Source organism: Lissotriton vulgaris, chromosome 1_2 (genome assembly GCF_964263255.1).
Source record: "Lissotriton vulgaris chromosome 1_2, aLisVul1.2, whole genome shotgun sequence".
NCBI classification, from domain to species: Eukaryota; Metazoa; Chordata; class Amphibia; order Caudata; family Salamandridae; genus Lissotriton; species Lissotriton vulgaris.
Window position 1 is genome coordinate 225,162,931 of NC_141686.1, and position 11,973 is coordinate 225,174,903.

At 47.5% G+C, this 11,973-nt stretch overlaps 1 protein-coding gene across 5 annotated transcripts in view; it reads left to right on the plus strand.

Moving 5' to 3' along the window:
- LOC147735091 (glycine N-acyltransferase-like protein 3) overlaps positions 1-11,973 on the plus strand; it is a 261,834-nt gene that overhangs the window by 247,280 nt on the left and 2,581 nt on the right. The window lies entirely within an intron of this gene.

The window sequence follows — 11,973 nt, forward strand, 5'->3', positions numbered from 1 at the left end:
TTTCTCACAACACCACCCCAGTTCAGGCATGGCCATATGCAAATGAGCATTGACCTTGTGCCTCATGCAAACAGTCAAGCCCGAACTGCCAAACCATGTCTTCCCTGGACCGGAATCAAGCATCCTAGGACCGTTTTCTGGCTATCAGCCGTCTTCAGCCAGGATAGCTTGACTCCAGTGGCGTGTCGAGCACGGAACTCACGTCTGAGCATACCAGTCCCATCGGGGTGACAAATGCAAAAACAACAGTTGATGGACAGAATGCAGAACACAGTCATACATTCCCCCCAGTACAGAGATCCAGGCCTAAATCCATCGTTTTGTTGCTCACCACACCACCCCAGTTCAGACATGGCCATATGCAAATCAGCATTGACCTTGTGCCTCATGAAAACAGTCCAGCCCGAACTGCCAAACCATGTCTTCCCTGGACCGGAATCAAGCATCCTAGGACCGGTTTCTGGCTATCAGCCGTCTTCAGCAAGGATAGCTTGACTGCAGTGGCGTGAAGAGCACTTGGACTCACGTCTGAGCATACCCGCCCCCCTCGGGGTGACAAATGCAAAAACAATAGTTGATGGACAGAATGCAGAACAATGTCATACATTCACCCAGTACAGAGAAATGGGCCTAAATCCATCGTTTTTTCTCACCACACCACCCCAGTTCAGACATGGCCATATGCAAATCAGCCTTGACCCTGTGCCTCATGGGAACAGTCCCGCCCGAACTGCCATGCCATGTCTTTCCTGGACTGGAATCAAGCATTCTAGGACCGGTTTCTGGCTATCAGCAGTCTTCAGCAAGGCTGGCTTGACTCCAGTGGCGTGGAGAGCATGGGACTCATGTCTGAACATGCCCGTCCCACTCAGGGTGACAAATGCAAAAACAACAGTTGATGGACAGAATGCAGAACACTGTCATACATCCCCCCAGTACAGAGATCTGGGCCTAAATCCATCGTTTTTTTGCTCACCACACCACCCCAGTTCAGACATGGCCATATGCAAATCAGCCTTGACCCTGTGCCTCATGGGAACAGTCCAGCCCGAACTGCCATGCCATGTCTTTCCTGGACCGGAATCAAGCATCCTCGGACCGGTTTCTGGCTATCAGCCGTCTTCAGCCACTATAGCTTGACTCCAGTGGAGTGGAGAGCACAGGAATCACGTCTGAGCATACCCATCCCACTCGGGGGGACAATTGCAAAAACAACAGTGGCAATAACCTCTGCCAGGATGATGAGCGAGTTGAAAATGCTTTCCTATCAGCCTCCTTACCTTACTGTCTTTCAAAACAAGGTAGTGCTTTCCGCTGGGGCTTCTTTTTTGCCTAAAGCTCAGTCACCTTTCCACCTATGGCAATCTGTCACCTTGCCCACCTTTTTTGCTCCTCTGCATCCTTCTAAGGAAGAGGAACGTCTCCACCGTCTAGACCCAAAAAGAGCATTATCGTTCTACCTTGATTGCACAAAAGAGTTCCTGGTGGACGTCCAACTCTTTGTGGGATACATTGGAGCAAAGAAGGGATATGCTGCACCGTAGAGGACCATCTCACGATGGGTTATCCTCAATATTAAAAAATGGTACGCTCTGGCAACGAAATAGCCTGCTGAATAAGGCATCAGAGCTCATTCCACCAGAGCTAAGGCAGCTACCAGGGCTCTCCAGCATGGTGTCCTGGTTCTTGACTTCTGCCAGGTGGCGACATGGCCATCGCTGCACAAGTTTGCCAAGCATAATTGCCTGCACAAAATTAGGTCTTTAGGGAGGGCCTCTTTGGCCATTCGGTCCTACAGGACTTTCTGGTTTAAAACTGCTCTATAGTCCTTCCTCAGGGGATGCATTGATTGGGTATCTGTGCACAGGTTAAGGTACCTGCAGCTAGTTGTCTCTATCAGATGGAAAAGTTACACACCTTCGGTAATGCCTTACCTGGTAGCAACATGATTTAGAGGATATATATATTACCTACTGGTGGTTGCAAGTAGGCAGTTATAGTTAGTGTGGAGTGCCCTTAGGAAGAAAAAAATTTCATTTGCCAATAACTTTGGCCTCATTTGATGAATCCTCACAATTTTTTCATATCTAGTATGCTGCTCACTTCAGCTGATGTCTTGAAAGTTTTGGAATGACCCATCAAGCAGAGGATGAGAAAAAGAAGGGGTCCCAAAATTAGTTTTCCCCAAGAAGCAAAATAACCTGACCCCCAAAGCCTCTTGTAAGACGGCCCACTGGACCTAATAAGCATTTTTTTTAAATTTTAGTAGGATCTGCAGATTTTTTTTTAATGAAGCATGGGATCCTGGGCTTCATTAGCAATTGGTGTGCAAGGTCCAGGGGGCATTTGCATATTAGGGGAGGAGGTGCACGTTACCCCCTCCTGGGGCTTATTAATGCCCTGAGGACCACCAACTCCCTGGAATTTATTAATTTTATGGTGGGGGGTCTATCGGATCCCCCCAAGGACCATCACCTTCCCGGGCACAAATTGCAAAAAAAAATCGGGAGGCCTTGTGGACCCCTCGCACAGCCCCGGGGACTGCCACCTCCCAGGGGCAATGTCAAGCAATGGAGTGGGGCAACACAGACCCCCTCATAGAGCCATAATGGCCCTGAGGACCGGAACCCTACAGGAACGGCTCCTGCTATGTTCTGGGGTGCCCATACCTGGGACATAGCTGCTACGGCTTAGTAGGAGCTTTACTGACCTGTAGGTGTGTGAGTTTTGTGTCAGTGGTTGTATGGTAGTTATAGTTTGGTCTGCATTTTCCAGAGGAAGAGCATTTTTTGTTTGCACCATTTGACGAATGTTCATGAATGTTCATGAAACTTTCCTAAAAAACAATAATCCACCTCAGCTCCTTCCTGGGAAGTTTTGAGGAGATCTGTCAAATGAGAAAAAAAAGGGGGGGGGGGGGTACCAAAATCACATTTTCCATATTTTTTTTTCATATACTTTTTTTAAAAGAGCTACAGCCAAAACAACTGAACAAAATTGGCCACAAAATTACACCAAATATGGCAGTAAGCTATATCTTGGTATTTCATGAAGCAGTGAATAATAAATGAGGGGCTTCTGATGCTCATGTTATTTTCTTTTTTTCCAAGTTCACTTTGGATGTCCCGGTTCTCACCCCAGTCCCAAGCCGCTATGGGCCCTACAGGGTCCCATCCTTCAGGGCTATTCTCACTTTTATGGTGTGGAGCACATGGCCCCCTCCCATAATCTCTACAGGCCCTGGGACCCCACATCAAAAAACATTGTTCTTTTTTATGAGATGAGGGTGGACAGCTCCGCTCTACAAGAGTCATCAGGCCCCAGGGACCCTATCCCCCTAGGTCAGTGTTCTTTTTAATAGGGAGGTCAGCATGTGGACCTCTCCTCAAGATTCTATGGATCCTAAGGACCCCATCAATGAGGACTATTGTGGGTGCCCTTGGGCACACACAAGAAACAATCTTGGGGCCACGGCTGAAACCCCAAGGCCACCGTGGACCCGCATGCACCTTTCCTGGGAGCATAGGAGCCAACATTGTTCCTGCCCAATGGGCACAGATGTTTCTGGATGCCCCTGCCGGGTGGGAGCAGTCTAAATTTTGCTGCCTACAAGAGTGCAGTCACAGAAACGAATATCTGCTCCCACCTATTGGATGCCTTTTTCCACCTCCTGCTGGGTGAGACCAGACAACTTTCCCTGCCCTTGCTCTCACTAGCAGGGGAACAGTGTCCCAGGGGTGGGCTCCCAGGGTCACTAAAGTGGAGGCAGCCCAAGTTGATGGGGACTGCAGAGCCTTAAGAGGTTCAGATTGGGCCCCCTCCCATTGAAAACATACATTCCTGGTATATTGCCACCATGGGGCCTGAAAAGGGTCCTGGAGGGTGCAGCACACCCTCCTTTCCTTTAAATTAAAACGGGGATGTGGCCAAGATGGCAGAGGGAGTGGCCGTTTTAGCGACACCCTGAGTCTTCACGGAGGGCCCGCATCGCATACAGGGCTCTGGGAAACTCCTGCCCTGCGGCGGAGCCCTGCGGCAGCTCCTGGAACCAGGCGAGCAAGAAGACCCTGTGGTTCCGGCATCGTGCTGTGAGCGCGCCTCGGGCCCGAGATCCCTGGGCTTCAGCGCTTAGGTGTGCGGACCCCACAACAGTGACCTGTGAGGAAGAGAAAGCCCCCAGGGCGCAGCAAGAGCACAGAAGTTCATGCTGCCACTCGCGGTCGGCCCCGGGCAGAGGCTCTCACTCTGCGGGTCGCTCATGTAGTGCAAACTGAACACAGAAGCGCCGGATGAGGGGAAGGCCTAGGACTGCTCGAGCCCAACCCCTCCTCCATAGGCCCCAGGCGAAGTGCAGCAGTCCTGGGAGGCCCCTGAGGTGACCGGTGAGAAGCTGCGGTGGAGGCATGGGGCTATTCTCAGTGGCCCCCTTGAGTCGGAAGAAGAATGGTGGACCCCTCCCTGCACCATATGGTCCCCAGCAGCTCCCCTGCTACTGTCTGCGATTAATTGACATACTCTGGCACTACTGGGGCTAGTGGGATGCGATGATCTCGGTCCCCCCTCCACAACACATAGCTGGTCGATGGACCCCCCATGGCAGACCATCGGACAACGAGCCAGAGATAGTCTCTGCTCCCCTCATAGCCTGTAAAGAGGTGGGAGGCGCTGCCCAGCATATCGCTGAATGGACACAAGTGGACCCCAGCTAGGGAAGCAGGAGGAGTGACTAGGCCTGAGGCTCCCGCACCCACCACAAAGCATGAGTCTTCACGGTGGGGCTGGTCTTGAAGGAAAGGGAACCTATACAGAGGGCTTGGTCTATGGAGAGTCCCGGGCCTGAATCTTGGGGACAACACTGCAGAATGCACCGGAACCCCAGTGGTCAACATATGCAAAGAGGCTCAGCCTAGGTCCCGAAGGCCACTCCACAGTAAAAGCACCAGAACAACTCGGCTTCTGGAAGGACAAGCCATGCAGAGAAACTCCTGCAACTGTGCAGGGTGACCCCCTGCGTCAGCTTTAGCTCAGGGGGCCCCCTCTAACCCCTGATAGAGACAATATGCTTCTCTGGCTGCCGGCTCATGACAACCTGGATGACGCCCCTATAAAGGGTTGAGTAGAATACTGGCAGATGTCGCCCGGCCCACGCTGATCCAGACACCATTTTTGCACCTATATCTAGCACACTAAAGATGGTTACAGCCCGGGTTAAAAAATACCATACACTAAAAAACATGTTGGTCAAGCTCCCTGCTCAGGATCGACCTGACCCCCCTGCAGACTCTTCTCCCCCAGAGGAAGGACACAAAGGTGAGGCCCCCATCACCCTCTCCTATCTGGTGTCACTAGTGTAATCACTTAAAGAGGACCTGCAACAGATTTAACGTGTTCAGGCCAAAGATTTCCAGGGAGTACGGTGAGAAACACCAGACATAGGATAGAGCACTTTAGAGGCAAACAAAACTTCCAGGGGCGATGAGTTGGTGCAATTATGCCAAGAAATATTACGCCACTCTCAACAGGCAAATCGACCTACAGGCCCATGTTGAGGACTTAGAGAATAGGTCAAGACAAAACAACTTTAGGATACGGAACGCACCACCTTTGGCTGAAGCAAGAAATGTGGAGGAATTTGTCCAAGCGCTTTTTGCTCAGATTCTAGGTGACACATTTGTGTCAGAAATCCGCCTGGATCGGAACCTTCGTGTGGGATCGCCAAGAGCTTCGAACATGCCACTGCCGGACATACTAGCCTGTGTCTACAGATTCAAATTGAAAGAGCATATGCTTCGAACTGTACAGGGCTCTGATACAACGACCTTCAGAGGCCACTCACTCCAACTGGTCCAAGATCTTTGAGCCATAAGGCTTCAGAAGAGGTAAGAGTTCGGTCCAGTGACTTCCTTTCTCAGGAACCACAACATCTCTTATGCTTGGGGCCACCCATTCCGCTTGATCTTTGAATGGGAGGGGAAGACTCACCAGGTAAGTTCCTGAAGTGCTGCTTGTGACTTACTTTGGATCGAGCAACCAGAATCCCAGGTGGGGAGCACAGAGGAAGTGTGAGTGAGTGAGTAATATTTATTTGTACATGATTAATTAAAATCTTTACAAAAATATAAAATACCAGTAGTGACATTAAAAACCAAACTGTAATTAGGATTAAAAAGAATACTGCATTACTGTAAACAGATCAAAGATGTCCTCAGGTGCTAGTGAAGAACTTCAAACGATATCAAGTATTTTTCTTATTGATTAAAAGAACTTCACTAACTGGCAGTTAAATTTTGTGTTGCAAGAGGTAAAGCATAGTATAACTGCCTGCCTACATGTCCGTACAGCGTGTGACTTAAAGGATGGAAGCAGGAGATTGCACCTCAAGTCCCTCAGTCTAGGGCATATACATATCACAGAGGGAGCAGGGCTAGGCAGGCCAATGAGAGCAACAGCGGCGAAGGCGAAAAAAAACTCTGAAACCAGATCCTGAGGTCATAGTGCAGGAGAAGAAAGCAGTGCTGGAGAGCCTGGCTGGGGGGGGGCATGGCGAGAGGGACAGAATAAATCCGCGCAACATGCCACGATGGCCTTAGGATGCTCATAGGATGCTATCTGGCATTGAGAGTGGAGGGGCCTTCACAATAACCTCTGGCCACATTGAACCCTATCAGGAACTTTCAACGTCGGAGGAGGGGACGCCTCTTGGGCCCCCCTCCTTAGAGACGTTGTCCACATCATTGTTAAGTTTTGTTTGTGGGTGTTTTATTTATTTTTAATGTTTGTTCTTCACACACCTTTAGAGGCACTAGTGGCCCTAAGTTAGCAGAACTCAAAGGCCTCCTCCTGATCCACCAAATACAGCTGGGCTTGCAAACATTAACACTGGGTATCCTATTTGCACCAAATGAGGGGCAGAAGTGCTTTATCAGGGAGGCATTGGCAGAAACACTTACATCGCAGGACTGCTTAATCCTAATCGGGGGCAATTTCAATTTAGTCGTGGACTGCTCGGTACACAGAGAGTGGGTGCTTAGGATCCCTTCCAGGGAAAGGCATTGCTTGGCTCAAACAGACCAGTCTTGTGGATTTGTGGAGGGTTAGCCACCCAAGCACCAGGGACTGCACATTCTATTCCCATATTCACAAGTCATATGCCCGAATAAATTACTTCCTGGGCTCCCAAGATCTACACCAACTCCTCCGCTCAGTCGGGATAGAACCAAGAACCCTTTCTGGCCATTCTGCTCTAGTATTAGAGATATAAACCCCCCTACAACCACGAGCATGGAGGCAATGGTGTCTAAGGAAGACCCTGTTATGAAAACCTGAAGCCCAGGTAAAAACTAATCATCGACTATCTGGAGGCCAATGATAATGCGGAGGTACCACTTCCCATAGTCTGGGACGTGTTAAAGGTGGTGGTCAGTGGCGAGCTCATATTCCTGTCAGTGGCAAAAATAAAGAGAGAAAGCTCAAAAGAGCTGAGCTTCAGGGAACTAGAGGGAACTCGTCACCAAACCCAGGCTCCCAGGGTATGGCCCCAGTTGGAAGCCCCAGAAACAGTTGGCTGGTCTGGACTTGGACAGGGCGGAATTCGCCCTACTACGTCTTAAGCACTCATATTATCTCAAAGGCAAAAATAGTGGAAGGCTCTTGGCCACAAAGCTAAGAGCCCATCTACAAGCCACCACAGTCCGCCCTCTCCTGACTGAGAATGTGTCAGAAATAACCAATGATGACTCCATAGCAAACCAGTTCAAGGAGGTCTATGCAACACTCTACATGGCACAACCTGTTTTCTCTGAGGACATAATGTTCTATCTCCATGATTCCCCTGAAATAAAACTCCCTGAATCCTCAGTGGCTGCCTTAGATGCAACCATCTGGCTGGAAGAGGACATTCCAGCCATCTCGAGGCAGAAACCACAGAAGTCCCCAAGCCCGGATATTTTCCCCGCAAGGTTCTACAGGGCTTTCTGATCTGAACTTGCCCAAATCCTCACCAGACTCTTCAATTCAATAGTGGACTCAGGCTCTTCCCCAGCCTCCATGCTGGATGCCATCCTTACAGTCATCCCTAATCCTGGTAAGGACCCCAAATCTTGCTCTAGTTACCACCCCATATCACTTCTCAATACAGACTCGAAACTTTTCACTGGCATCCTAGCGGCACGCCTGAACCCCCTGATGCAGGGTCTTATCCATCCTGACCAAGCGGGATTTGTCCCGCAGAGATTCTGTTCAGACAACACTAAGAGACTTTTGCATGTCACAGATAAAGCACACCATAGGCAATGCTCCAGCATGCTGCTCTCAGTGGATGCCGAAAAGGTTTTCTATCGGGTCCACTCGCCCTTTCTTAAAGCGACAATGGAGCACTTCTGGTTCATTGAGCAATTCCGATCCTGGGTATTTAGCACTCACCAGGGCTCAAGGGCCTCTGTAAAGGTCAACGGAGTGAATTTGGGGAACTTCCCTATCTGCAGAGTCAGAACACAGGGCTGTCCCTGCCATCTGCGGTTACTGCGCCTATCCGAGACTGACTCCAGGAAGGTTGTAGCACTATTATACATAACTTACACACCTCTCCTGTCAAGACGGATTACACAGCTGATGGTACTGGAATAGGGTAGAGGTGGCCTGTTTGGGGCGGTATGGTGGGAGGGTGCTTGTTGTATTGTTTCTTTTGCTTCTTTTGTCAAATTTAAAAGTTGCATTATTATGAGGCAAACTAGAGAGAGGTTCTCTTGATGTGTAAGTCTTTGTTTTGATTCTATTCTTCAGCAATAAAAACAGATTTAAACATAAAATTAATATGGCCCTCTAGGAATGGGGTTGCTGGAATCTGTAAAGGCTTGTGAAGGGGCACCCCCTACCAATAGAGAAAAGGACTCCAGGAGATGGCAGAAGGGGTCCTAGGCTCAGGTAGGTGGGCGCATGTCTCGGTCCCCTAGTATTATATACTGGGCCCGGGGAATGGGGTCCCCGGGGTATCAAAGAGGGTGGGGCAGCGCATCCCATTCCCTTCCTTTGACACAACAAACCTTGTGGATGTTGTCCCTACCTAGAAATAAGCTCAGGGAGGGGCCCCATTTACACTCACCTCCTCAAAGAATATTATGAATTGACCCCCAGGATCAGCCCCATCATGGGGTTATTTAAAAGTGAAAACGTATAGTGGCTCCTACTTTTTGTTTGCCACAATCCTGTGGGAGTACCTCTGGATTGTGGCAAAACCTCCAAGTTTGTAAACACTTTGTTTGCCCTAATGAGTCCCTCTGGGATCCCAACCAAAGATCTAGGTGTCAAGGTATCCCTTCCCTGCACTCTTATATATATTTATTTTACTCAATTTCAGGACAGGCAAGTCTCCGGAGCTCTGCAATGGCTGCTGCAACATTTTCTTTCATGTTAAGCCGTGCCAGTCACATGGACTTTCACTCAAGCTGTATTGAGACCAAGCCAGAAAAGTCGCCTAGGCCAATCCGAATGCTCAATTCATTTTAATTGTGCTCACGGGAATCTCGCGAGAGTCACTCAAATCAACCATCCATTTACACAAACATTTTTAAACGTTAATTTCACAAAAACTACTGAACGGATTACACCAAATCAGAAAAAGCACACTTTATGGACCAGGATTTAGCTTCTTGTCAAACTGGGTGTTATTCCCTGTTTTGTCTGTAGTCTTTCTCAACATTTCCTATGAAAATTGAATGGGGATTTTGTATTTTTGGAGCTCTCTTTTCCTTTGCCCGTGTTTGATGGGTCACCCTGAAGAAATTAAACAAGGAAGAGTATTTCTTTAGAAATGTTCCTGAAGATTCAACATACTGTACAAAAGTTATTAGCAAAACAAAAAAGTAATTTTCTATCAAAACACAGATCTAACTATAGCTAGCCAGTGGCAATTTAGGGCTTTTTTTTAGAATTCAGAGGATGCGTTACTTCATAACAGATGTCACAGATATCCCATCTGATGTACTACAAGTGTATTTTATCTAATTGCACTTGTAATGAAACTGATGAAACTTTAGCCAGCACACGGCCAGTTACAAGGGGTGTGCCACAAGGCTCTATCCTCAGTCCTTTGCTTTTTAATGTTTATATGGCCCCTCTGGCCAATCTCATTAGGGCACATGGATTTGACGTGTTATCATATGTGGATGACACGCAAATACTTGTTACCCTTGGCCATGATATTAATGAAATCAAAAAACGTTTTAAAAAGTGCTTGATAGAGGTTAGAAACTGGATGAGTCTGAACCACCTACAACTAAATGGTGCAAACTCTGAAATAATGACTTTCGGTCAAGCCAGTGTACACTGGTCTCAGGACTGGTGGCCCCCGGAAATGGGGGAATGTCCGGTCCCAAAAGAATCCGTCCGCAATCTTGGAATCCACATGGATAATAAATTATCCATGAGGGACCATGTGAACCACACTGTTGGGACCTGTTTTGGAACCATGCGAAGCCTCCGCAGAGCCTTCAAATGGATACCAAAAGAAGCACGCAAAGTTCTAGTTCAGGGCCTCATAATAAATAGGTTAGATTACTGCAACTCCATCTTGCTTGCCATAAATGAGTGCCATATAAAGAGGCTACAAGTTGTTCAAAATACTGCTGCTCGTCTGATTTTGGGACTCCCAAAACGATCCCCTTCTTCTCCAAGCCTAAAAATTCTACACTGGCTCCCCATAAAAAATAGAGTCATTTTTAAAACCATGTGTCTAGTTCACAAACATATGCACGGCACTGGACCCAAATACTGGAACCAAAAATTGACTTGGTACCAGCCCGGACGAGAACTGAGATCTAGCCCCAAGTTCCAACTCACGCCATCTAGAGTACAAACAGTCAGAAATGGGGGACGTGCTTTTTCCCATATGGCACCTCTCCTATGGAACAAACTTCCTCTGAATATTCGTGCAACGATCGAGCACATGAGTTTCCGAAAATTGTTGAAAACATGGCTTTTTAGCTAGGTCTTGCCTTCCATAGGATCTCTCTCCTTTTTCTCCTGGACTGTCCGCATGCGCCATGAGACTCCCTCACGGGATGTGATATGTTTTTGCACAATACAAATATCCAGACTAGACTAGACTAGACTAATAAGGCAGACAGGATATCCCGCTTGTTTGTGACGGAGTAACCTGTCCACTGAATTCTAAATTAGGCCCTTAATTATAGTTTAAAAATATTTACTGTGGTTTGCTGCACTCCCATCACCCCACCACAACACTTAAATAAAATGTTGTTGGTGGCCCCATACCCTCCTTGGGGCACCTTAGAATTAAATTAGTTGAAAGAAAATCCACAGTGGGCATTATGGACTGTTCCATCAGAACTTCTTGATTGGAGGGATTGCAACTAGGCATGTATAGGGATACTTTTGAGAGTTCTATTTTCTATCAATCACCTACATAATACTGGATTGTTCTCCTAATTCATGCAAATTACCACAACAATGCATGCAAATTTGTCAATCCAAAATTTTTAAGTACATTTGACTCAAATCATTGAGCAATCTGGAATGGGTTTTCTACGAAATCCTAAAATCCCTGCAAATTCCTTAACTTTACTCTTTTATGGAATCCTGAGAAACCTGTTGTATGCAAGGGTAAGTTATTTCATTAGTGACATGAGCTATAGATTTGTTTCACAATGCAACATGAACATCCTTCTGGTTTCTGCAAAATAAATTTAGCAAACATCAAATCAAACATTTTTCTAGTATCTTCAAATTAGACATTTCCTCTTCAAGGAAGTAACTCTGATTCCCTTTCTATATAAACATTATTTTCTAAATCCAATGTTTTGCAGGGTCTCAACATTCAAATGGTGTCTATTTAACAAGATAGGGGAAGCTAAGGACTATCTGACACACTGGGCTTATAAGTAGTATTTCTGGCTCTTTGACTCGATTGAGGAGGAACAAATTGTTCCGCACGGACTGGCAAGAATAGGTAGTGAG